The sequence below is a fragment of the Sus scrofa genome, chromosome 1 (assembly GCF_000003025.6).
Source record: "Sus scrofa isolate TJ Tabasco breed Duroc chromosome 1, Sscrofa11.1, whole genome shotgun sequence".
Classification (NCBI taxonomy): domain Eukaryota; kingdom Metazoa; phylum Chordata; class Mammalia; order Artiodactyla; family Suidae; genus Sus; species Sus scrofa.
This window is the reverse complement of record NC_010443.5, coordinates 232,557,370-232,585,118: the sequence shown is the minus strand read 5'-3', so window position 1 is coordinate 232,585,118 and position 27,749 is coordinate 232,557,370. Positions and strand designations below refer to the sequence as shown.

At 37.0% G+C, this 27,749-nt stretch overlaps 2 long non-coding RNA genes across 4 annotated transcripts in view; one reads left to right on the top strand and one right to left on the bottom strand.

Moving 5' to 3' along the window:
* LOC102167422 overlaps positions 1–27,749 on the bottom strand; it is a 278,903-nt gene that overhangs the window by 233,458 nt on the left and 17,696 nt on the right. The gene's annotated exons all lie outside the window — the stretch shown is intronic.
* LOC106509194 overlaps positions 980–27,749 on the top strand; it is a 50,831-nt gene continuing 24,061 nt past the window's right edge. The window contains exons 1-3 of the long non-coding RNA XR_001306507.2: positions 980–2,224; positions 5,413–5,532; positions 6,884–7,020. This is a non-coding gene — a long non-coding RNA (uncharacterized LOC106509194). The remainder of the gene's footprint in view (positions 2,225–5,412; positions 5,533–6,883; positions 7,021–27,749) is intronic.

Sequence of the window (27,749 nt, the reverse complement as noted above, 5' to 3'; positions counted from 1 at the left end):
TAATGTGCTAGATAAAAAAAACATTTCAATAAACTAAGCCTAAATCTAGTTGTGTTGTATGTAGGCATACTTTTCACGTGTGTGCAGAGTATTAATCTTACGAACTATATATTTTTAGATAGTTAAGAATTTATAGTAACTACAAACCCTTTATGAATTAACCAGACCATCAGCCACAATGTCCAAAAAACCATTTTGTCATTTAAGAATCGACTAGAACATATTGCCTTGTCAGTTAACGATTGTGTAGGTTGAGCCCAAGCTTAAATTGTCTCCTTTAATTCTGGCTAAATGAAACAAACAAAGAAAAAGGAGATTTCCCCCAAGCTAATACACAGGCAGAAGGTAAAAGACTTCAGAACTCCAAGAGGAATGGCACACATTTTAAAAATAATATTGGGTTTTAAATTAAAATCTTAACTAAAGTCGGCTCTAAAAAATCAATGTGCTCTGCGTTGATGTGTTTCTGTGTTGGAAGGAAAATTCCAACACAGTTCTAAGTACACAGTAGGTGCTCAATAAATCACTGTTGATTGACCAAAAAAAAGTGACAAGAATCATGTTTTTCTAGAAATAGAGGGAGAGTGAAAGTTTTCTCTTTGTCTGAAAGTTCACTTTTTTCTATGTAATGTGGATGATCTAGAGAATGTGACTTTACAAGGGCAAGGAAGTAAGGAAACATAGAAAGATGTGAAACAGGGACTTCAGAATCGACAAAGATAAGAAGACCAGCTTCTCCTTTTCATGCCATAAATTTTTTTAAACTAAAGGTATTTTCTCTATCTTCTACCTAACATGGAGAATAAATCTGAGAAGGGTCTAAGATCTCCCTAATCAACTGGTCCTCATTATTCTAGGAAGTAGATGGATTAACAAGATGGCTTCCAATACAAAGAATGAAATAATGCCATTTGCAGCAACACAGATGGACCTAGAGATTAACATTCTAAGTCTGAAAGGGAAAGACAAATATTGTATGATATCACTTATATGTGGAATTTAAAATACAACACAAATGAACTTATGAAACAGAAACAAACTCACAGACATAGAGAACAGTTGCCATGGGGGAGGAGCCAGGGGAGGGATGGATTGGTAGTTGGTATTAGCAGGTACAAAGTAGTATATGCAGGATGGATAAACAACAATGTCCTACTCTATAGCACAGGGAATTATATTCAATATCCAGTGATAAATCATAATGGAAAATAATTATGAAAAATAATGTATATATTTATAACAATGATTTTGCTATACAGCAGAAATTAACATTGTAAATCAACCATATTTCAATAAAAGTTTTTTAAAAAAGAGGTGACTTCCAGTTTTGAGTAACTATTATTTCTTCATCCTCTGTATCCAAAAAGTAACCAAAATGAGGTCGCAATGGGAATATCTGTGGAATTCCCCCTCTGCTCCTTTAATCTCTGACTGAATGGCACCTAACAGTGCCCAGACACACACCACTGCTCCCTGTACTACATATAGCTTTGGCTGTATGTACAGAGGTATAACTCTGGAGAGACTCAAGTACAGAGAAGCTAAATGATTACTGTTCTAGACACCACAGAAGATTACAGATGACACTTCCATAAAAATGAAGGCATTTTTCCAAGAGCACTGTCCAAGTAGGTGGACATTATTTAAACATTCATTATATCCTATGCAAAACCACCAATGTCTTCTTATTTCAAAGCATCCCCATTAAAAGGGAATTAGACTACCTAGGAAAGAGGGCTGTGTGTATTTAACTTGAAAACAAGATTTGACAAGGTGACCATCTGCTTTCCCTTTCCCCACTTAACTACAAAAGGAATGGTACTTGAAGCCAACCAAAATAACCCAAGGAGGAACTGATACTATGACACACTCATTTTCTTCGCAAAGTGCAAAAAAACAGCCACACTGAAGAGCAGCACAGTTAGTGCCCCAGAGACTGATCTTCCACTATAACCACTTGGCTTAAAGCCAGTCACCCTGAAGATAGTGACATTACTCAAGCCATTGGTAAAGGCTTCCTCTGGGAGGGACGAATGCTCATTGAGTGACACCACATTCTACCAGCTTGCGTGGAATCATCTTCACCCAAAGTCAGAGCTTCTTCCTGCAGAGTTTTTTTGGCATGTATTTGTCATTAAATAAAAAATGCTTGAATGCAAATGTGAAGAAAAAGCTCCTTGTATGGAAAACACAGCAGACTGAATGTCCGAAGATCTAGCTCCAGGTAAGTCACTCCTTACTGTGAGATCCCAGGCAATCTAAATAACCTCTCTGAGTCTTAATTTCCTCATCTGTAAAATAGGGATGGTAATGCCCATTCTACTTATAGAATGTTTGATAAAGTTCATAAGATAACTGGAAACCAGTAGGTAAAATGTAAAGTACTTTTCAAATGCAAAGCATTAATAACAACATCAACAAAAACACATCATGGTAGACTTTAAGAAGAATCCCATAAGGAACCTCTCTACATCATAAGCAAGTACCCCATACAGTGTTAGGATAGTTTTCTAATTGCCCCTTCTTATTTAAGATCTGCTAAACAGCTTCCAAAATGCCAGGAGAATAGCCAAGTTGTCACAGAGAAGTAATTGCTTTCGAATATCTGCACTCGTGTAGACATGATTTTTGTAGGCATAAAAGTGAACTTTGTGTCCTTAAGTCTTTGGAATTTTACTTAGACTCAGTGAGCTTCCTTGTACTCTCCAGGGTGGGAGCCACATGAGCCCATTTAAATAAAAGCTAATTAAATTTAAGTAACATTAAAAAGTTAATTGCTCAGTCATACTAACTAACCACATTTCAAATGCTCAATAGCCCCAGGCAGAGAGCGACTGCCACACTGGACAGCACAGATAGAGAACATGTCCATAACAGAAAGTTCTATGGGGCAGTGCTAAGAGTGCATTAAAAAAATAAGGCTTTACTGAGAGAGAACTAGGGAATTAAAGATCCTAAGTGCTATCAAGTTCAAGGTTTGACTCAATTCTGTCTTTTCCTAAGGCTAGTGACTTAAACTCCCTAAGGCTCAGTTTTATTCATCTGTAAAATTGAGGAAATAACAGCATGGCTTTATAGGGTAATTGTGAAAATTAAGTGAAATAATATAGGTAAGCTATCTAGCATATTATACATACTCTATAAATGTTATTTATTACTGTATTTCATCAAGTCTGAGTGCAGAACTTTTCACATTTTAACATATCTCAGATTCGTTTGTAATTTACAGTCAGTGCCAAAAGAAACTTGGCAGAGGAGTGAGTTGTGACATGGATGTCAATGCCTGCACATGTGCAAATTAGCATGTGTGTAGAAGGTTACAGATTCATCTGAGTCTTACCTAAGCTAAGATATAAGCCTTGTTTGCATGGTACGTAGTTGAACCTTATTTTAAGTCTGGATCCCAATTGTCATTGAAAATGTCTTCAAAAAAGAGTATACTAAAATTTAACAGAGAAATAAATAATAATTGTCTTTGCAGAACACTGTCACACTCTACACAATACAATTAAAGGCAAGAGAAACTGCCAAATCTCTTGGAACAGGCATAGATTTCTCAGAACTATGAAGGGTTGATGATGTCTTTTCATGAATTCCAGTAATCACTCTGGTACCAGCATCCATCTTTCAGAAATACCCAGGTGATTCTTAAGAACAGTTTAATGTCCATTAATATATAATTCAATTAAGAGGGCAAAGTATAATGATGATTTTAACTACACAGAAATTGTTCATCAAGCCTGGAATACTGGGCTAGGCCTTGAATGTCTTTTGCTCTTAAATATGTTAAAGAGAAACAAATTATACAAGACAGGTTTTTTGGTGGAGTGGAGGAGGTTACTATAATGCTGCAGATACTGTCCAAACCAAAACAGACTCAGGAGAACATTTAGACTTTGAATGTGAAAGAGCTCAGGCTCAAGCCAAACTTATAAACTGAAGAATGTACGTCTATCAGGAAAAAAAAACAAAAAAACAACAAAAAAAAAAACTTCTGTAATTTTATAGCTGCTTCTGTTTTTCTGAAAAACTGTTACAACATCCATGATGTATACAACAACTTACGATATCTGGTATCAAAGAAATATGGGCTTATATTAAGAAGAGACATATGAGAAAAGAAGAGACAAATTCTTAATCTCCTCAACTTAGCTCTAGAAGACAGAAGGGTTTTTTTTTTTTTTTTAGTTTTATTGTTAGTAATACATTTCATCAAATCTGGTAATTTAGTTGAAAAACAATTATTTTTAAAGCAACTAAGGAGAGAAAAAAAAAACCTGTCAATTAACCAATTAAACTGATACCCTCCTATCATTTTATTTTACATTTATTGGAATGGTTTCTTAAAACTTCTTTTTACAGAGATTTATATCATTAATCACTCCCACATGTCCATAAAAAAGGAAAACATTAGCAAAGATGCTGATGATTAAGACGGTACAAAAAATTCTTCACCTAAGGAATACAACAGGCTTTTCTAGACTCCCAGGTCATCATGAGAATGTTTAACAAGGATTGGAAAACATCACTCACATATACCACTGAAATAGTTCCAGAGTTGGGGGTGGGGGTGGGGGGTGTGGCAGGGATGGGGCATTCCCCAAACAAACAGAGAAATAAATAATAAGGCAGTAGTCCATTAACAAGGTCAAGAACTAAAACTCATCTCCCAGCCTACAAGCCTGAGAATCTTGCAGCCTCCCCTACAGAAGCCATCCCAAAATCTGGTTAGTCACTTCTCTGACATGGTGCTTTTACAACAATAATATTTAGTGAGGTTTCTTTCCTCGATTTTAAAAGGTATTCTTGTTCATTGTAAACATTTCAGGAAAACAATAACAAGATATAAAGGAAAAATACATGTCCCGGAATCTCATCACATTGGTAGCAATTTGATGTATTTTCTTTCAGTCTTTTTCTGTGCCTTAATTACACTAACGCTGGTGATGCAATTTTTTTAGTATTGTTTTCACTTAGTATTTACCAAAGCCAACAGAATATTCTGAAAAACTAAAACTAAAAAGAATCCAAAAGGAATCACTTTTATATTCAAAGCCATTAATGTGTGTTTTTCCATACTATTTTATTGAAACATAAAAAATATCTTGAAAACAACTTAAAAGTATTCTGCTATTGACTATGAAATTTTCAAGGATGCTAATTTCTTGATCCATTTCAGACATCAGGATTTATATTCCTTCTTCAAATGTCCTTCATTTGGTTTACAGTCTGAAACACCAAGGGATCATAGTGGCCCAGTCCTCAATGAATCAAATGCACTCCCTCTGTTCTGTTCTGTTCTCCTACCATCACAGTAACCTTTTCTTTCAGTGTAAAATCACAGAATAATCTTTTTGCAAAAAAAAAAAAAAAAAAACCTTTAATAGTAATTAAACTCAATCTATGTAATAGGATCAATGCACATAATTCAACTGAAGTGATAACGATAAAGTCAAGACAAGTTTGCTCATGCTGAAGCAATGAAAACAGTATCAAAACTGACACCTGAGAAAATACATAAAGCCTTTGATGGTAAGATGCACCTTTACTTCAATGTGTAAAACTGTTGCCTTTGGAATGGATGGGCAATGAGAGTCTGCTGTATAGACTGGGAACTAAGTCTAATCACTTCTGATGAATCAGTACATGAATGTGTAACCGGGTAAACACGCTGTACAGTAGAAAATTGACAGAACACTGTAAACCAGCTATAATGAAATAAATAAAATATCCAAAAAAACACCATTTTAAAATCTATACTTATCAATTTATAATACTTATCAATTTATATGTGAAACTTTAACCCAGGATTCCAATCAGCAAAACTCACACTGCAGGAAACAACAGGTCAAACAAACTACTGTCTGGGAGTTCCCTTCATCGTGGCTCAGAGGTTAATGATCCATGAGGATGCAGATTCAAACCCTGGCCCTGCTCAATGGGTTAAGGATCCTGCTTTGCCTTGAGCTGTGGTATAGGTCGCAGATGCAGCTTGGATCCCGCGTTCCTGTGGCTGTAACGTAGGCTGGCAGCTATAGCTCTGATTCAACCCCTAGCCTGGGAACTTCTATATGCTGCGGGTGCAGCCCTAAAAAAGCAAAAAAATAAAAAGTAAAAGGAGAGACTTAGAAAACATTTTTCTTTTTGCTTTTTTTTTGTTGTTGTTGTTGTTTTTGTTGTTGTTGCTTTTTACGACCTCACTCGAAGCACATGGAGGTTCCCAGGCTAGGGGCCAAATCGGAGCTAGAGCTGCCAGCCTACAGGACAGCCACAGCAATGCAAGATCCGAGCCGTGTCTGTGACCTACACCAGATCCTTAATCCACTGAGCAAGGCCAGGGATCCAACTCACAACCTTATGGTTCCTATTTGGATTATTTTCTGCTGCACCATGGTGGGAACTCTGAAAATATTTAAAAACATATCAGTCTATTCAATGGGTTACTATATTCATGAGACAGTTGGAAATCTGAACACTGGATATTTAAAAATATTAGAGAATTACTATTAAATTTTAGGTGTAATAATGACACTTCAGTTATGTATTTTTCAAAAGAATTCTATCTTTTAGGGATACATTCCAAAACAGTTACAGAAGATGTGATATGAAATTGGGGATTGCTTCACAATAATCTGAGAGGGTAGAAGGAATGTGAATATGTGTGTGTGATGAACAGACTCTTAAAATAGCCCCCAGTAGTTCCTACCTTCTGGTAGTTACACCCATAAGTAATCCCTTCCCCTTGAGTGTGGGCTGGACTTGGTGACTTTTTTCTCAAGGGTAGAATTTGGCAAAGATGATTGGATACTTTTCTATGATTATGTTCCAAAGACTGTGACTCCCTGTCATGCTCACTCTCTCTTGCTCTCTTTCTTGTGGGCAGTCTGATGAAGCAAGCTGCCATGTTGTGAAATGTTCTACAGAGACGTCCACATGGGAGGCAACAGGGGGAAGCCTCCACCAAGAGTTCTCCTGAGTAACCAACAACCACTTGAGTGAGCTTAAAAGTGGACCCCGCAGGTAAGGTCTGAGGTAACTACCGTCTTGTGAGGGACCCAGCGCCAGAAGACTCACATAAACCCTAAATGGAGACTGTGAGATAGTAAATGTATGTTGTTTTAAAGTGCGAAATGTGGGGCAATTCATTTTACTCCAATAGATAACTAACACAGTATGTGACAAAACTGGTCAGGGTTTGCTGACTTTTGGGGTGAGTGTAAGTGTATGGGAGTTCACTTACCAGGCTTTCCACTTTTGTATATGTTTAAAATTCCCCATGATAAAGAGCACTTCAAAAGCAATCAGTGAAATGTGGTAATAACAATTCACTGCCCTTGCTGTGTTCCACCACTTAATGGCAGCACAGTTATCTTCCATATGGATACACTTGCCTGTATCTTCTGTTTTGCTGTGTTTCCCACTCTGATTTGTTTACTGGACTCCATAATATAGTAGATATTTACAGAGTGTCTGCTGAAGTGCTAATGAAAAAAATGGCCTAATGGACTGATTTTAAAATAACTAAGAAAGAGGTTCTTTTTCTTTCATTACTACTTCTAGGATTAATCTGGGGAGTGGCAACAGAAGTAGTGAAGATAATGGCAACTGAAGTAATGATTAAAAGGATGTATAAATAAAGACAGGGTGGGAGAAGGAGCTCTGACATTGGATTAATTAAAAATAGAGGGGGGCACAAGTGTTAGTTCACTTTCCAGGCTGTGGATTAATAGGTGTCTTTGTTTTTGTTTCCTTTTGTTTTGTTTTGTTTTGCTCAATCTGCCTGACTTTTGACAATTCCACTTGTCTTTAAACCTCTACCAGCAGGGCAAGAGAGAAAATGTGTGATGTAGTAGTCAGATATTTCCTCTTGTCAACACATGTAGAAAATGTTAAAGACTATGGAAACAAACAGAAAAAATTAAACATTGAGTTAATTAACACAAATTAAATATTGAGTGGGAATTCAAATTCCCACGGAGCATACAGCTTGCTGAGACATTAGAGGTCTAAGTTTATAAGGTCACATCTCGATAAAATTTAACAAGTGTTTTAGAAGAGATATAAAATGTTTTTTATCAAACCCACACGTAATTTTCTTATCTTCTTCTGACAGGGATAATTTTAAATTAGCTATTTGCCACTTTGTTCTCATAAAACGATTATAGGATGTGACTCACTGAGATCTAAATTATGTGAAAGTGCTAGAAAGAAATCTGCTGAGCATCAGCTGTGGAGGCCCAGCAACCATTCAGTCCTTGGGAGCAGCTATAATCCAGGCCACAAGGGGAGAAACTGTATATAAGTAGTTCATTATGCAGGTTCTGGGTGGGACCACCTGGATTTAAACATAAACTCTGTGTTTCAGTAAGAGTACAAGTTGAGGCAAATTCTTTAAGTGCTCTAAGCTTCAGCGTGCTCATCTAAGTGAGTATGATAATGTAGTTAACATCTACATATGTTACAAGGATCAGGTGAAACAGCACATGACTTAGCGCAGGATGGGGCAGGGTAATTACCCCTCCATAAATGAAAGCTGTTATTGCTGTTATTATCAAAACCAACAAAAGATAATCTTAGGCCCTTGGCTACCCAAACCCATACTTTTAGGTTGTATGAATGTGAATTTCTGTATGGAGTACAATAAACCTCCCACTCCTTTTCAGTTGATACTTGGATATTAAAACTAGGGAGATAAAGTTAGAAAGATGGGTTTATTCATATAATTTACTTCTTTATGATACTGCAATGTAATATACTGTAGGAACCTAGTGTCCTACTAAACTAGGTGGTTCTCAACCAGAGGCAGTTTGGCCCCCCAGTGGGGCCCAGGGGATGATTGGCAATTTGGGACACATGGAGACATTTTTTATTGTCATGACCAGGAAGGTGCTACTGGTATCTAGTGGGTAGAGACTAGGGCTGCTGTTCAGCATCTTTCAATCCACAGGACAGCCTCTCGACCGCCAAGAATTATCCAATCCTCAAGGTCAATAGTGCTAAGGTTGGGAAACACTGCCTAAGCTAAAACCAAGAACAGAATTCTCCTTTTAGTTGGCCTTTGAAGGTATGGAGTAAGCATTTAACCTCGGCTAAGACTGACTCTAAGCTCTTACTTTCAGCCAATGGAACTACTCGTGATTCTTTACTCATACTGACTGAGATCTCAAAAAGCATCTTCCTAATGCTATTAGCTAAAACAGACTTCACTTTCTGAGAAGAAAGAACAGATATTCCATGAATAAATAAAAATATCATACTGTTCCTTAATACTGTACTTGGAAATGGATGCATACATGGGAAGACAGGTTTATGCATATAATTTACATTATACATGATATAAATATCTGACATATAAATAAATAAATATGATGTACCATTTTACATTTCCCTATACCAAGAGTCTGTGGCCCAAACAACCAACACCACTGTATGTTTGGGGGCGGGGGGGAAAAGGAGGCAGTAACTGAGCACCTTTATGATTTCTTCAGTGGCTCTGATCTTCCAACAAACCCTCCTCTCCACTCCAATCAAAACACTTCTAACAGTCTCTGTGGACATTTCCACTAAAAACCAACAACAGACCCCCACCACCATCAGCTACCTCAGCACTTCACACCACCTATTATATTTGCAGAGGTGGAAACCAGAAGCCCTATTTTTCCACACTGAAAATATTTGAATGGGCTGTCAAAAAGCCTCTCAGAAATCCGCCCCATCCAACAGCAACAAACCCTGTGCAAACAAATCAAGTGGTGCAGAAATCCTTTGCACAAAAATGATAGGGGAGGCCTCCATGCTGACACTGTAGGCGAGCCAAGTTTTCATGTACTTGGATGGCTGACCTCCAACTTCTGACATATTCATTATATTCCAGCATGTCGGCTGCAGATTGCATTGAAGTGATGACAGCTACAAGACAGCCAACGAGGAATATGGCCATTCTGGCAACAGGTGGCCTTTCACTTGTACTGGGAAAGTTAATCTAGTTTATCACCAAAGTATATTATGTTCAAGGAGTGTCATGTTTTGAGAGCTCTACTGACAGATCAAATAGAGAAAGCATTCTTCCATGGAACGTGACATTGTGGAGAGACCAACCCTTTCAAACCACTTCATTGTTTATGCTTGGCTCAGGTCTGCTAAGTTACTTCGTTGTCTCAAGGTTTACATTACAGTTTCCAAATTATGGTTTGTGTCCCCTGTCAAAGACTGATGGAGGTATCCACAATCTCACTTTAAACAATCAAATGCTTCTACTGCAAGGAACTTTTAATGGCCCTAATTTGCCAACAGAAAAATATATTGAAGAAAAGTCCAGCAGTAAATGTATATCCATACCTATTCAAATTGACCATCACATTTCTGGGTGAATTTTCAAATTAAAGATGTTCAAAACCAGCTTTGCTTACCCCTATTCAAAATACAATTTTTATAATAATCATTGAAATGAAATCATAGCCAAGGCTCATAATGAAGAAAAAATGACCCCTGGAGAGTACTAACTTCTCTTTGGGTTTAACCTTGGATTTTGGCAGGAAATCCCTCCCCAACCTCTCTCCCATTCCCACTAAAGCCTCAGATAAATGATGCTAGAAGTAATATTTATTCAGTCATCCCATTCCATGGCTGCCTTCCAAGTTGGATGATTATGTTTTGCTGCACTTTGGACCTCATTTGAAGAACTCTTAACAATTCTAAAACATAGAGAAACAATCAAAATGCTCATGTGCCTGTGGAAAATAATTTTAATTTGCTTGAAAACCTAGCCTATTGGGTCATTCTTTATGAAGAGTCTTAGAGTAAGAGAAATGGAGTAACAACGTTTGTATTTTCTTCATCCTACATGAACTACTTTTGCCCAGGGACAGTACAAGATATTTAATCTCTAAAAGCAAGCCAGTCCTTCTAATAAACAACCACTCTCCTGTACTTGAAAGGATGGCAACAGTCCCACAAACATGTACAGAGAGGTTACCTATTCATAATACAATCATTAACATCCCATCCTAGCATTGTGGCAAGTACCTGTTTAGGGACTGGTCAAACTGGAACACACTTCAGACCAACAATCTCTGGTTACTAAACACTCCAAAGAAAAAGAAATGTTAACACATGCGAAAAATACTGAGAACTTTTCAACAATGACACGAAAAGTGACATGATTTAGTTTTGTTCTATAACTACTTCATCCACCTATTACTTAAAATATGAATCGAGTGTTTTATTTGATTTAATAAATCACACAGGAGTTCCCACTTGGCACAACTGGATTGGCAGCATCTCTGCAGCACCAGGACACAGGTTTGATCCCCATCCCAGCACAGTGGGTTAAAGGATCCTGCAAGTGGCGAAGGTCACAACTGCAGCTTTGATCTAATCCCCGGCCTGGCTTGGGAACTCCATGTGCCGCGGGATGGCCAAAAAAGAAAACAAATATAAAATATGAACAATCACACAAACAGCACTAGGTATGTGCTACACATTATTCTCAGTACATTTCACATATATTAAAATATTAATTCTTATGAAGATCAAATATTAAAATTTTTGATCCTCATAAAAATCCCATGGGGTAAATACTATTATTATCTTTTGTAATATAGGAAAACAGGCACAAGAGGATGAGGCATTCCAAGGCCATGGAACTAGTAAATGGCAATCCAGGTTTAAACTTAGGCAGGCTTACTCCAAAGTTGACGATATTAACCACCATCCTATGCTACCTCCACCCGTGGCATAATAACAATATAAATAATACAATACTAACAATATAAATTTGATGAGCCAGGCTAGACACTGTGCAGGACATCCTTAATAACTGCCACAACCCAAGGAGAAAGGTACAATTATTAGTCCCATTTTACATATGAGAAAAGTGAGGATTAGAGAGGTTCTATCATTTGTCTAAAAATCCGCAGCCAGATAATGGTGGTGCCTGAGCTGAATATTGTGATAAAGAGATGAGAAAGAAAATAATTCTATTTCTGAAGTTTTTAATAGTTTATAAAAGGAGATGTTCATTGGTCTGAAAGTACCGGGGAAATTTTTAGAAGTAAAATCTTTATCCTCTCTAGAAAAGGAAAATGAAACTGAAATTCTGGTTTGCTAGTCTTCCTCAGACATTAGAAGTCTATTCCTAAAGAACTGGGAAATTTAGTGGTTATTCCATTAAGTTAATAAGACTCTAAATCTTTAAAAATTTCCAATGCTAATTCACTTATGATAGAAAGGTAAAAATATTTAATCCTTTCACAAAGATAAAGTCATATTGCTTTTAAGAATTCCAGCAATCATAATTCTTCTTTTTAAAAAATAATAATAGTTAGAAACATAAGACAATTACTTGAGAAAATGCAATGATATCATGAAATAAATAATACCAGCAAATGTCACTGTTTTATCAGGAAGAAAATAAGGTTTTCAGGAGAAAAAATAGCACAAATTAAAAAACAGAATAAAATATTAAATTTAAAGGCCACGCAAATGCTGAAACAGCATGCAATCACTTAAAATTGTGTTTATAAAGATTTTTATGAGGTTGGTATAATATTTATTCATGTTAAGGAACCAAGTAGCAGAATGTCTGAATGTAGAGTATAATACAATTCTTCCTTAAAATTTTATTCATTTGGTCATTTATACACATATAAATTTCAGCTAGTAAATGCCCCAAAATATTAACAAAGGATATTCCTAAATGGTAGGATTACAAGTGGTATTTATTTTCTTCTTTATATTCTTTAGGTTTTTTAAACTTTCTACAATTCAGTGTGTATTTTATGTCATGAAAAAATAACACAAATTAGAATGCTAGGGGATAATTATATTACTCTGCACAGATCCCCACCTCAAACATCTATTGTGAACACTGTGCTTCCACGAGACCAGGTCACAACTGGACTGGAGACAGTTTCTCCAGATAGACTGAAATCTAGCTAAGAGGGCTATTTAACTGAAGAAAATAAGGGATAAAAGAACAATGGAAATCATTGCCAAAAGAGCCAGAAAACAAATTAAGTCAATGGAGGTGGCCAGATCAAATTTGGGCACACAACGGTATCTACCCACAGGTTATGTGGAGCCAAGTCTGGAGCCTAGAGCACTAGAGCAGAGTAGAAGGAAGTTCAGAAAGAGGACAAGGCATGGCAGGAACCAGAGGGGCTTCCCTTTGGTGCCTTGGGCCTTATTTCTGAGGTGGTCATGATAGTTTAAGGAAGGCACACAAGGCTGGACAGGCTAAATTGGGGTTCCCTAACACAGTCAGGTGAGCCAGCCACAAAATGGGAAGTACAAGTCACTGACACCCAGTACAAGGATAACCCCAAGCTCCCCATTTCCTGCAATAACATAAAATACAGCATAACTCTAACATCCAAGAGCCACCTAGACTCAGGCCTAGAACAAGCTTGGCCAATGCAATAGTCATAGCTACTCGCAGGATGCTAAAATGACATAGATTTTAGGACAACTCAAAAAGAAGAAAGAAGGAAAGAAAAAACCTGAGATTTAGAGATTCCAAAGAAAGAGTCATGTTCAAGTAAATTTCCCAGGTTACAGGAAATCCTGGGAAATTTCTGGAGAATACCAAAATTAACCTAGTTCAACAGAACTCCTAAGAACCAGGTAAGAAGACTATACCAAAAGTATAACAAAAGACATTGAGCTTGTCTAGATGTAGATATAGCTTCTCAGAAATGTAGTAACTTGTGACTACATGTAATGAATATGGTCAGATGGTCCAATTCTAATGAATATGGTCAGGTGGTCCAATTCTACAATTAAACTGAGATTCAGATAAAATATTTAACTTTATATTTTTATGCTTTGCATTTTTCATTTCAATTATTCTTTGAATGCAGTGAATTTACTTTGTATTTCTTTGTAGCCCATCCAACACAGATGATTATTAAAGATCTGATGTCAAATTAAAACCTAAGAATGATTTACTTTCCCAGTGAATTCTATAGATTTATTCCTGAGATTCCTCAAAAATTAAGCTAATTTTTTTAAAATGTGGGGATTAAAATATTTTTATTAGAAATGTTCAAAAATTGAAATAATTGGAGTTCCCATCGTGGCTTAGCAGTTAACGAACCCAACTAGCATCCATGAGGACACAGGTTTGATCCCTGGCCTTACCCAGTGGGTTAAGGATCCGGTGATGCCATGAGCTATGGTGTAGGTTGCAGATGAGGCTCAGATCCCAAGTTGCTGTAGCTGTGGTATAGGCTGGCGGTCACAGCTCTGATTGGACCCCTAGCCTGGGAACCTCCATATGCTATCAGTGTGGCCCTAAAAAGACAAAAAAAAATTGAAATAATTATTTTTATTTTATAGATAATTCAAAAGAAAATCTTTACTTTTTTTTATACAAGTTGGTTCATATTTTCACATCATTCATAGGTGTGATCTTTTCAAAAAATGTAATATAATACATTTTAGTTTGTTAGCTATTCAGAAAATCTATTCAAGAAATAATCACATAATTCAGTTTATTTCTTCTAATTAAAGCATTTTACTATTAAACTGCAATCTTATCTAATTTTCAATTAAAAGAGTGCACTATTACTTGGATAAGCAAGAAGTTAAGTTTCACCAATATGTTCTACTAAATTGTAACGACACACAAATAGGAAGAAAAGATAAAAGGACTAAGTATGATCCTTTGGTATTACAATGAAAAAATATTAGTTGATTTATTTTTAATAAAAACACCAAAAAAATTACGTAGATTTCAAAAAAAAAAAATCAACACAAAGAAAATGATAAAAAGACTATGTGTTGAGAGAGCCTCTTTTTATTGAAAACTTTTTCCTCTGAAATACTACCTTAATCTTAAATTCAGAAAACCATATACCAAGCTGTTCATGGCAGTCTTGTTTATAGCAATTTAGTTGACCACAACCTAAATATTAGCTATGGTTTGAAACACTAAGCAAATTATTTAACACAGATGGAATGGGATTAGTCAGAAAAAAAGTATGTTAATTATATTCTGCTAATGTATAAAATATTTATGATGATCATTGTATTTGTGGGATAATTATCCATAATATTCATAGACCCTTTTGCATAATTACCAGCTAGAGCAGCATTCTAGAACCTCCTATGGCTTGGTAAGATGAGAACTGATTTGGGATGGGCATCTTCGTGGTCAGTCCATGTAGAAAAACTTTGTTCTACAAATTCCCATAGCATGGAGAATGAAATACTGTCATAATAACAGTATCAAGCTCAATACTATTAGTTCACATTGAATAAGATAAAAACACTGGGAAAGAAGGAGGAAAATTTGCCATTACCACGAAAGAAGTTTTGAAAATTAAATAAATTCTAACTATAGTCCAGAGTCAGAAGCTCTTCTTTTTCATCACTCCACCCCTTAAGCCCTCTACAGAGCTAGCAGAAACCAGAAAAGGTTGGGAATCTTTGACCTTCATTGGACAGGTAGAGGTTATAAAATGGGCAAAAAAACAAGAGGATTCTCTAAACATCACTATTTCTATACTGAGGGGTAGCCTATTCTGGGAAACACAAGAGACAGGGAGAAAGGAGCACTGAGGGATGGGGAGAAAGTACTTTAAAGGAGCCAGCAATGGGCTGTGGAAAATGAAGAAGAGAAAGGGCAAACTCAGAGAAGGGACGTGCAAGAAACTCTGGACTGTTTTGTTAGTAGTTGCCTTAAGGTGACATTTGCCTTTGCTATGAAGACCTATGACTCAGATTTATTTAGATGTTTAATTGGCTCTTGGGTGACAAACATAACTCAGAAAGTCCTTTTGGATTTAAATCAAAATTTTTACGAAATTCACTTCTGGAATTTTCAGAATCTCTCCCTTCCATGCTGTCTCCCTAACTAGTGCTTTGGTATTGAGGTTCTTGTGTTAAATGAAGTAACCAGATATAATACTTGATCTATCTTTTTTTTTTTTTTTTTTTTTTTTTTTTTTTTTTTTAATAACAGATATAATACTTGATCTATCATCCACTCTCATCCTGCCCCCACTCTATCTCTTTAGGGCTTTAGTAATATCACTACCTAAACCCTTGCTTCTGGAGAAATGCTGGTGAGAAAATATTTTGCCCACGGAGTAGAATGATCCCTTTTCTCCACAGCAATTGAGAGATCTTGACCACACCCTTGGAAATGGTTAAGGATATCATTCTGTGAAGAGCTACAGTCCCCTGGGTGTTAATAAGTCTCTATCCATGGTTGATGGTCAAATCCCCAGTAAATACAATAAATTCAATATTTCTGAATTCCTCCTTACCACTCTTTCATAACTGAGAATAGCTAAAAAGAAAACAAAACAAAACAAAAAACCTGAGAAACAAAAGGAGGAGGAGGAGTAAATGAATTTAAAATGCCAACACAGCAAAATTCACACTACATTCAACAACTTAATATTCAGGTCAAATTGCATAACATTTGTTTATAAGCATAGAATGTTTTTCCACATAATAAAAGTATTTTCAGTCACACCAATCAATGTATAACTCACTTGTTCTTTTGTAATGTTATAGACTACTCAACTTCATTGTCAATGCCTAGGAAACTGGGAGAGGGGACAGAACAGGGAAGCTTTAGCAGAATATGTGTATATCTTTGAAGACCTACATAGTTATATGGTTAAACAGGCCATTTCCCCTTAAATCCTCCTGAATCCAGATGTTGGGAAATAGAAGTACAGCAGCAGACTTCAATATGGTCAAACAGCCGCCTTCTCACCTTATTTTACACGTGAGATATGTAATGAATATAAGATGAACAGGACAGAATTAGAGATAATTTTTTGAAGAAATTTTTTTCTCTTTTTAAATGGTAAGTGGCAAGTGTAAACTAGAAGGAAGTGATGAGACAACAAATTTAGAAAAACATTACAGCTCTATCTACATGTTATTTTATTTTATTTTATTTTATTTATTTATTTATTTTTGTCTTTTCGCCTTTTCTAGGGCCGCTTCCGGGGCATATGGAGGTTCCAGGCTAGGGGTTGAATCGGAGCTGTAGCCACCAGCCTACACCAGAGCCACAGCAACGCAGGATCCAAGCCGAGTCTGCAACCTACACCACAGCTGACGGCAACACCGGGTCCTTAACCCACTGAGTAAGGCCAGGGACCGAACCCGCAACCTCATGGTTCCTAGTCAGATTCACTAACCACTGCACCACAACGGGAACTCCCTACATGTTGTTTTAAAATTCTCTCCCTGGGAGGGGGGAAGACTAGAAGGAATTACATCCAGATAACACTGTTTTCTTTGTGTTTTAGGGTTCTGAGTAAACTTTCTATCTTCTTTTCACTGTTATATTTATTCCAAATTATCCATGCTGAGAAAATATTACTCAAAACATTTAATAGATTTAATAAAATTTAATAAATACTTGTTTAAAAACTAGTTTATATAGTGACGTGCATAGATTTTAAAAAAAAAATCGGTATTTAATTTTTTTTCTTAAAAATAACCAACATAGGAATTCCCATTGTGGCTCAAAAGTTAAGAGCCTGACATAATCTCAGTGAGGATGTGGGTTCAATTCCTGGCCTCACTCAGTGGGTTAAAGATCCAGCCTTGCTACAAGCTATGGTGTAGGTCACAGATGTGCCTCAGATCCAGTGTTGCTGTGGCTGTGGCTGGCAGCTGCAGCTCCAACTCGACCCCTAACCCCAGAACTTCCATATGCAACACATGCAGTGGTAAAAAGAAGGGGAAAAAAAAGAGGAAATTGAGATGAACTCTGCCTCTTGGAATGACTGTCTATGCAGTTTAAATGCAAACTTCTAAGTGGAATATATGAATTTTTTTGTTTTACTTTGTGTATATATATAATATAGCAAAAGAGGAGTTGCTAGAATTATTGGAGGATTCCTTTATGAGAATATAGTATAAGTAGGATTTTAATGGCCTTAAAGTCAAATGGTGGTGGTCATCCTACTGGTGAGATGCCACAGCTTTACCTTGGAATGTTCCTGAAGTATAACCACCAGGATGTCCTGACCTATATTTGTTGCCCAGGTATCATTGTTGGGCTGTTACCTCCAGAATTCTTTTTCACAGTTTGTGTAGGCAGCATAGTAAGTATCCAACCTCCAGAATCCTAACATTTGCTTTGTCTTAATTTTCTTCTTGTCCTTCTTGCTGTGATGTTTTTAATTCTTGGAGGTGTTAAGAAAATTCAGTAGAGCAAAGGAAGTAAAAATAAAAGGGGGGTTCATTAGAATGATCCCAGAGATGCTCAAGAACACAACCCCTTCCTTTTTCAATGTCATAGATCCAAACACCCAGAAAATACCCAGAGCAGTGATTTCAACACTGTTGTCTTTATTTTGCAACATTCAGGAGGCATAAAGGAAGGACTCTGTAATTATTTTAAGTCATTTTGTAGAAGTTTTAAAAATTGTCAAAACAAAATATTAGCATAAGATCTCAGAAGGCATTTCTAAGAGGAGTAGTAAAAGGAACATCATAAAATTAAATAGCCATTAAGAGACTAAATCAACAGACAGTGACTGGACCCATAGATAAAAATAGAACTCTGGAGTTCCCATGGTGGCTCAGTCGGTTAAGAACCCAACAAAGTATCTGTGAGGATTTGGGTTTGATCCCTGGCCTTATCAGTGGGTTAAGGATCTGGCATTGCCACAGGCTGTGGTATGTTGCCACAGGTCGCAGATCCTGCTCAGATTTGGCATTGATGTGGCTGTGATGTAGGCTGGCAGCCGTAGCTCTGATTAGACCCCTAGCCTGGGAACTTTCATATGCTGCAGATATAGCCATAAAAAGAAAAAAAAAAAAAAAAAAAAAACTTGTACAACCTTCAGAAGCCAACCTCTTCCTTATTTACAATAACCAGCCCATGAAACTGGCCTGCTATAAGTCCAACTTGCAGGAAGTTAGACTGCTATCTTTAGAAACAATCCTAGAAGCTAAACAATAACATCTGTAACAATCAGTTCAAAATGACTAGGACTTGATCAATAACCCACAGCTTCCCAAGTTTTTGCCCCTGCTTCCAACTCAGGACAAAACAGAGAAAGCCAAAAATACACCCCTAACCAGTTACCTGGGATGCCCTGCTTCTGGCTATCCCATCTCCACCTTCCCCAGGCCAACAACCTCAAAACAGGGCACCCCTGGAGCCTTATCTTTTTTCCACCACAAAGCTTTCCCACTCCTCTGCCTGCATTTGAGTCTCAGCCAAATGCAAATGATGGTGGCTGACTCCCTTGGTACAGCAAGCTCTAAATAAATACCCTTTGTTTTTCTCATTTGATTGGTTTTCATTTATTTCCACACTGTGGAAGAACTGCGAAAATGCCATGACCAACTTGTAGAAGACATAAAAAGGCAAAGTCATTTAGTTATTGCAAAGTGTGTTTTATGGCATTTATACCTAAATATGACATACAAGGTAAGAAATACACATAAACATTACAGAGCACCCCCTTAGAGGATCTCTGCAGTGTCTCTTTCTCACATAGTCTCTCATGCAGTGATCTCCAAGCATTTTTAATTCTGTATGACATTAATAAATTTTGACAAGCATTCCTGAAATATATTTATTTACACATTGTACATGTAACAAATTTAGACAATTTAGAGGATAAGATAAAGTGAAATAAAACTACTTTTAAACATTTGATGTATCATGATGACTTCACACTATCAGTAGCTAATCCCTTTGTTCACATGTCAAAAAGTTTTCTTGATAATTTCCAAGCTTTATGTCTAGTAATTTGATGATTAGATTGTTATTGCTGTTGTATATTAAACAGCTAAACATGAACTCATGTTAGGGGTGAGTAAAATGCCAGCTCTGCCATGTTCTTAATGCTTGCCTGTGCTTAATCATTGTTATTATTATATTTTATCTTTTGTGTCTCTGCCAGAATCTTCTCAGTCCACTTTCCAGCTAAAGAATGAAATGCAAACATGATAATATCCTCTATAAAACTACTAAAACAGGCCCATATAGGCTATAAGACTTTGCATGATGCTAGAAGCAAATAGTCAACTACTACCAACATCCAATCTTCTGTAGAACACTCCAAAATAAGTGTCAATCAATAAATTAAATATTAGTAAACTTAATTCATTTCTCATTTTAGTTAATATGGTAATAGCAAATTAACAGATAAATAGAAGTGCTAATATTTTCTTCTCCCTGCTCAATAGATACTCAGGTGGAGATAAGCTTTGTAGACCAGTTGACTATATTATTTCCCTGAATTTAAACAACAAACACTTTTTTTTTTTTTTTGCAAATAAAAGTGAAGAGGAAAGGAAATGGCAAGTGTATTTACATTTCCTTAGCTTAAACTGACATTAAGAAAGGGATTTTATGCATAACTTTTTGTGACTCTTAGCCTCTTGAGCTAAAGGAAAGAGTGGTCCATCTTAAGAATACAACCACAAAGCCATCAAATATTGGTTATTCCCCTTTCCCTGCTTTCCTTCCTTGAAAATTGGCAGCTCCAGAGTTCAATGCATTTCAGTATTTAGTTCATGTTAAATCAGCACAATTACCTTATAAAAATTATGCATCATAAGTGGTTTGGTAAGCACATTAGCTGATTCTCATATTACCCAGGAGGAGGTATGTCAACCAGATGTGCTGATAAACCTAAGTTCAAAACTTCTCAGTATGAACAGTCACTTATCTGCATTTTTAGTAACCATGTTTGCAGTTTCCTTCATTATTCATTACTGCTCTAAGCTTCCCTTATTTATTTCTCTTGGTAATAGAACTTAAACACCAATATTTCAGCCACTTTTAGAGTCATTCATATTATGCATATCTCTACTGATTACTGAACTTTTTTAAAAAAACTTTTATTTCCTTCTACCTTGATATATTTGTGAAAGTTCCATTATCATTATCTTTTTCTGCTAACAAACTCCATTTGCTTTTTTGCTATTATCTTTTCCTTGTCAGTCATAACTAATGGGGCAGAATCTTGTTTAATTTTTTTCCATCTATTCTATTCCTGTCCTGTCATGCTTTATGTATATATATATATATATATATATATATACACACACACACACCTTAAAATAAGTCAAAGGAACCAGTTCATTAAAAAATTATTTGAATGCCTCTCACAGCATACAGGCTTTCATTTTGGTGTCAGCTCAGATTCCTCATTTCATTCTAATTCTCCCAATCAGATCTTTCACCTCTCACAGGATAAAAGGAAATGTTTTAAAATCACCTTTCTTAAAGTCTGATACCCAATGTTATGACCTGTAAAACTAATGTGTATGATAGCTGGTCTTTAGTTAGCCATGGCAACTGAGGAAATATTGGCCTGTTATAATTAATTGAATGCTCTTGAAAGGAACCAGAACTCAAGGAGCACACAGCTCTTTACCTTCCACCACACCTGCTCCAATATTCGAGTAAATTATTTGCATTTGAGAGATAGTATCCTAAACTTTTCCATCCATTTTCCAGGAGACGTGCTAACAGGTATTAATTTAAGGGTGAAGGTCCAAAAGAGTAACCCAAAAGGTGGCACAGACAACTAAAGCCAATTCTTAGAAGTGGTTACTTCTGGCAAAGAATGCAGGATTGAGGAGTAGGAGAGATAGTAAAGTGACATTCAATTTCTACTGTGTCCCCTTCTGTACTGGTTTAATATATTATAGCAAGTACATATATTCTATAACTTAAGATGATAAAAAGAAAAGGACGTAAATGAAAAATAATCACCTGTTTAAGAACTAAAAAATAAATTAATTAATTGCCTGTGTAAGTAATTAGCTATTTCCAGCAAACAATATATATTAAAGTTATGGTCAAAGCACTTTGTTTCTGTGAGTTAAATACAGCTACATTTAAAGTCTATTAAATTTGTATTTTGAATATATTAGGTATACTTAAAATATCAAAATGTATGTTTAAGAGTCAAATATATCTTTTATACAGATTCCATATTATATCTTAAGACCTTTTATGACTGAAGTCTGAAGAGGCAGTAGTTAGATCTCCAGATGCTGGTTCTGCCTAGGCATTCAGTTCTCACCTATTGCACCCAGCAAAGAATGAAGGGGTTTATTCAGAACACTTAAACAAGCAGCTCTGGAGTTACTGGTCAGGGCAGAGTTGATCATTGCGATCATACAAGAAGCTGAAAAGTAGAGATCACAGTGAAAATGCACATTCTAAACCGTGATCTCCCAGTCTTTTTCCTGGTTGCCTTTCAGATGGACGGCAAGCAGACCCCTAACCTATCCACACTATAACTGAGCAGGGCCCTGTAGGCTCCTGGGCACAAAAGCCTTTCTGTGTCCCCCATTTCTTGTTTTAGGAAGTGGGCCTCATTCAGACTCCATGACCTTCTCTGAGTTCCTAGGGACAGATTCAGACAGTTGCTGATGAGAGAAGGAAGGGGATGCAAAGACAAGGAAAGAAAGTCAAGAAACTATAGTAGAGCCTTGGGGCAGGATCCTGGTTCCCTCTCAAGAGCTACACATAATAATATAGGCATCTTATATACCTAAGAAAAAAGTTATATTCCTTATGCTTCTTTTAGAAATGAATATTTTAAAACTGAACAGCTTAGAGTCCTTCCTTGTCTTTCTCCCCGGCTTAATTGTACCCTAAACATAATCACCCGTAAGCTAAATATTAGTCATCCTAAGCACAACTGCCGATTATTATCACGTGATGTTTTTCAGGAACTTTCCTAGTTTATTCTAATCTCTGATCAATATGCCCTTTCCCAAGTACTGTTACTCTAGGCAATAACCCAGAAGACCATCATCATGATCATGCTGAGATCTGACATCAGCTTTGATGACTAAGGTTCCCCCAAAGAAAGAAGATTGCATGTCTGCCCCAATCCTAATTCCTATCTGAAAACCTGTTTTTCTCCTTTTCCTAAAAAACTTCCTGCAATTCTTCCCAATAGGGGGCATATTGTCTTCAAGGCATTAGCCTGCTGTGGCCCCCATTGCCTGGAAAAGCAATAAAGCTATCTTTTTCTCCTTCTCCCCAAATTCTGTCTCCAAGTTTGTATTCAGCACTGGCAGACAGAAGCCAAATTTCAGCAACACTACTAGCAGGTAACTAGAGAAATGTAGATGACCCAAAGGCTGTATCAGAGAAGCTAAGTCAAGGCCACCAGTTGGCAAAGCCCCATCACATTCTAGAGCTTCCATTCACCCTGAATGCCAATGTTCTTAAATACGATCACCAGGGTTCACCAGCAACAAATATGAAAGTCTAACATCGAAACAAAAATATAAGAAGACATTTCAGAAAAAAAAGCAAGAACACTTTAAATATTATAGTTAAAATTTCAGGACATTGGGGAAACTCATATCTATGGAGCAAGAACAGAATACTATTTTTAAAAAGGAACATGGAGAGAAGGGAAAAAATCTTATAAACTAAAAATATAACAAAAAAAAAAGAATGATCTAAAAAAACTTAAACTCCTGTGCTCATTTTCTCAGACAGCAACTGGATGATACATTCCACCAAAATGAAGACACAAGCTAAAAATGAGAAGCACTTGTCAGAAAATTCATTTTTGTCCTGATTTACATCAATCTATCTAGTATTTTATGTACTACCTTATAGGAATGCTATCATACTTTACATGCTATTTTATAACTAAGTTCTCTCACAAAACAACTTATCAATATCCTATCATGGCAATCAGTACAGATTTACACATTTTCATCTTTTTTTTTTTTTTTTTTTTTTTTTTTTTTTTTTTTTTTTTTTTTTTTTTTTTTTTTTTTTTTTTTTTTTTTTTTTTTTTTTTTTTTTTTCTTTTAATGGCTGCACCCATGGCATTCAGAACTTCCCAGGCCGGAGACTGAATCTAAGCCATAGATGCAATCTGTGCCACAGCTGCAGCAGCAATGCCATATCCTTCAACCCACTGCATTGGGCCAAGGACTCAAACCTATATCTCCACAGCAATCCAAGCCACTGCAGTAAGATTCTTAACCCACTGCACCACAGCAGGAACTTCTCCATCATTAATTTTAAACGCTGTTGTAGTAAGGCTTAGAAACATTATTACTTATTAATCCCAATTGTATTTACATAGAAAAAACTACAGCATACACACTATGGAAATGGATTTAGTTGGGCCTCCTGGTGGTCTTCGATGTTTAGGTACACAGGAATCATTGCAATACCTCTGCCCCATGCCTTCTATGGTCCACACATTGGAAACCACTTTACAACAATCCCATTAGCAACAGGTAGGGATAAAAATCTCTTTGTCATATGTGTCATTTATTCACTCAACAAATACTCACTGAAGACTACTGCCTAGCCAAGCATGGTGCATCTTAACGTAACAGGACCTACAGGACAGCAAGGCACCATGAACAGCTTGAAGCGATGGAAATGGGGGTGGGGATGGAAGTAGAAAAATGAAAGCTAAAATAACAGCCAAGATGTTACCCATGTCAAACTTCTGTGACTTGGGCATTTTACTAAGGGCCAACCCTGCTTAGGATTGCACATAGCCACCCAAACAGACACTTTCTAGACTTTCTTTCTTCCTCAGAGGAGACAGGCATATGTTTGGATCAGGCCTGGTGGGAGATGTGCTGCTGCTTGTGTTAAGGACTTGGGTCAGAATGTCTGTAGCTCCTCTGCAACAGTTTTATGGGCCCTTGGTAGGATCACCAATATCACAGGAGGAATTTTTTATGCTTCCTCACATACCACTATTTTCTTCTTTGAGAAAATTTTACAAAGTCAAGTTGGGTGGAGAAGACAATGAGAGGAGAGTGAGGTAAAAAAACTCTCCTACTGATGACTGAGATTTTAGAAAATACTATCAGACCTGGCCGTACTCCCCAGACAAAATGCTTTCTACACAGACTTCTCAGTGAGATAAAATAACAAGAACAAAGCCAAAGTCAGAAGCAATATGGAGCAAAGAGGGAAGCATTCCTGCCTCACTCAAAAAGATTAAGCGCTAGCAATTCTGTAAATTCATCCTGAAAATGACATCTTTACTTTGATGAGAGACAAATATCATCTTAAGTCATAAGATGTATATATGCATATGCCCCCAGGATTAAATGGTTGAAAATTTTAAAAATCTGTAGCCCCATGCCTCCTTATTAATTATGTTGCTAAGTTTGATGACAACATGCCTTAATGCTTTTAGGTGACAAAGGGAAAATTACACTGAGGTGCATCAGGAGAAGGTGATGGGTAAAGTGTTGGGCTACCCGTAAGGTATAGTATATAATACAGTATATGATATAATAATTGGAACAATGTCCTGTGAGCCATAAAAAAATCCTGCCTATCCAATTCAGTTACCAGAGAAAAAGACACTGATGATTAGACTGACAGGAAGGAGGCAACATTTAATGATGCTCATTTGAACTGAGATCACTCAAGGAGTAAAAATATTTGTCCAGTGCAGTCAAAGTTCCATACCCTCATTCTCTTGGCCAATCTATCAGTCAGCCAGTTGACATATATTACACCAAGCATTTTATCTAATCCTTACAAATAAACCTATAAGCTTGGCTTAGGATCCCCATTTTAAAGATGAGGAAAGGAGTTCCCATTGAGGTTCAGCAGTAACAAACCTGACTAGTACCCATGAGGACACGGGTTCAATCCCTGGCCTTTCTCAGTGGGTTAAGGATCCCATGTTGCTGTGAGCTGTGGTGTAGGTCGCAGACGTGGCTCAGATCCTGAGTTACTGTGGCTATGGCCAGCAGCTGTAGCTCTAATTTGACACCTAGCCTGGAAACTTCCATATACTGCAAGTATGGCCCTAAGAAAGAAAAAGAAAAAATATGGTAAAGATGAGAAAAATAAAACCAGAGAAGTTGAATGGGACAACCTCAGGAAAAGCCCTTCCATCCTACTAGCTTTTCCTTCCCTGCCCCTTGACAATAACTGGCAAAGATTTCAAAGCTTTTCAGTCATTTTTAGGCATCAAAAGAGTTTCATCTCCAGGCATTGAGAAGTCTAACCCAGTTTAAATAAAAGCTTCCATCTTTCAACCAAGTAAGAACTTCTCCCCTCCTGCACCCACAATTTTACAGACCATGAGTGAAGAGGATTACTCTTAAATCCAACACCTTCCTTAACTACTCATGGTCACCTTACATCCTCCACAGTCAAGAGCAGTAGGTGAAATAGTGGTAAAGGAGTAAAAGCTTCTTTTCTTTGTTGATGCTTTTCATGGTTCTAGTTAATATGTCTAATAACCTCTATAGAGTAATCATCAAATTCTGGCTCTTCTATGGGGTTCATTGTACACTTCTCCAGATCCTCCTCAGAGACCTCCCATTATACCACTCTTCAGGGAAGGGAATGCACTTTCAGGCTGACCTCTTCAACTTCACCTTAATTTCTGCCCTCTGTACACTTCATGAAAACTTTCTGTTAGGGCTCCCTTACTCCAGCAAATCCTCCTCCAGGACAGGATTCTTCGAAAAGAGTTCACTCCTGGCCCTCTTGTTCATGGTCAGCTTGGCCTCCAGGAAACTGTGTGAATGCCTGTTCTATAAACCATTAAGGTATAGGTCTCTCTCTGTCTTAGCCTAAGTTCCCAAAAAGTGGGCCTAAGATGTAGGTTTGCATACAGGTGGTTTACTTGGGTTTATGATCTCAGGGAGCAAGAGATCAGGAGAAGAGGGAAAAAGAAGGAGGCAAAGCCAATACAGGTATATGTTTCCAAGCTGGCCATCATGAAGAACAAGGATGGGGATCCTGTCAGGATGGACTGCAGACTTTTAAGAAATGTATCTCAGAGCTGCAGGGTCACAGCCACAGAGGAAAAAGTAGGACGCATTTATCTACTGTTTCTCCTCCCCCTTTGGTCAAGTGTGGCCCCATTGGTATTAACTCCCCACAATTTCAAGCTGAGTGTAAGTGAATTCAGAGTCACTGTATCATAGGAACCCTAGGGCAGAAAGGAAAGGCTATGCAGGGCGGGCCTGAGGCCAGGCTCTCTCTCATTGTACTTGTACAAAACACCAGTAATGACTGAAGTAGGAGGTGAGGGGCCAAGAGAATTTTGTTGAAGTGACACCCTAAAAGTGCCCAACAGACTTTCTCTAACATCTTTCCTGGATGTTAAAAGACAAAAGTATGGCTCTTGTGCAAATATAAAATGAATATTTATCAAAGATGTCCTTTAACACGTGAAATAATGAGGTAATCAGTAAGATGTTAGAATCTGTTCAAAGGGGAATTCCAAGAGCAGATACATACTTAGGCCCTTGGGAATACCAGAATGAAAGGAGTTTGCTTAACTGATATCAAACTAGCTTCTTTGGAGAAAAGGAGGGAGGAGTCAATTGTATCTCCCTCAGACAAACTCTGTATCTTTATGTACAGGAATAATCTGCATTACTATCAACTGGCTATAATTTACAGACTTATGAAGTAACTCAAAGAAAATGAAAGCTGCAAGCCCCAGAAGGAGAGTGTTCTAGACAATGTCTAACTTCTATTTAAAAAGGCTCAGTTATCTTTTTTGCCCATTTCAAAATCCTTCCCCATTTTTCTTGACAAGGCCATCACAGGATACCCTAGCCTTTATTCTCCCATTTGCTCAACAAACATTCTTCTAGGAATTCACTTGTGATCCAACCCAAAGAACTAAAAGGTGAATCTCTAAGTCAGGGGTCAGCAAACTGAGACCCACAGGCCAAGTCTGACCAATAGACTTTTAAAGATAAAGTTTTACTAGAATACAGCCACACTGACCTAATGCCTATGACTACTTTCACCTACAACA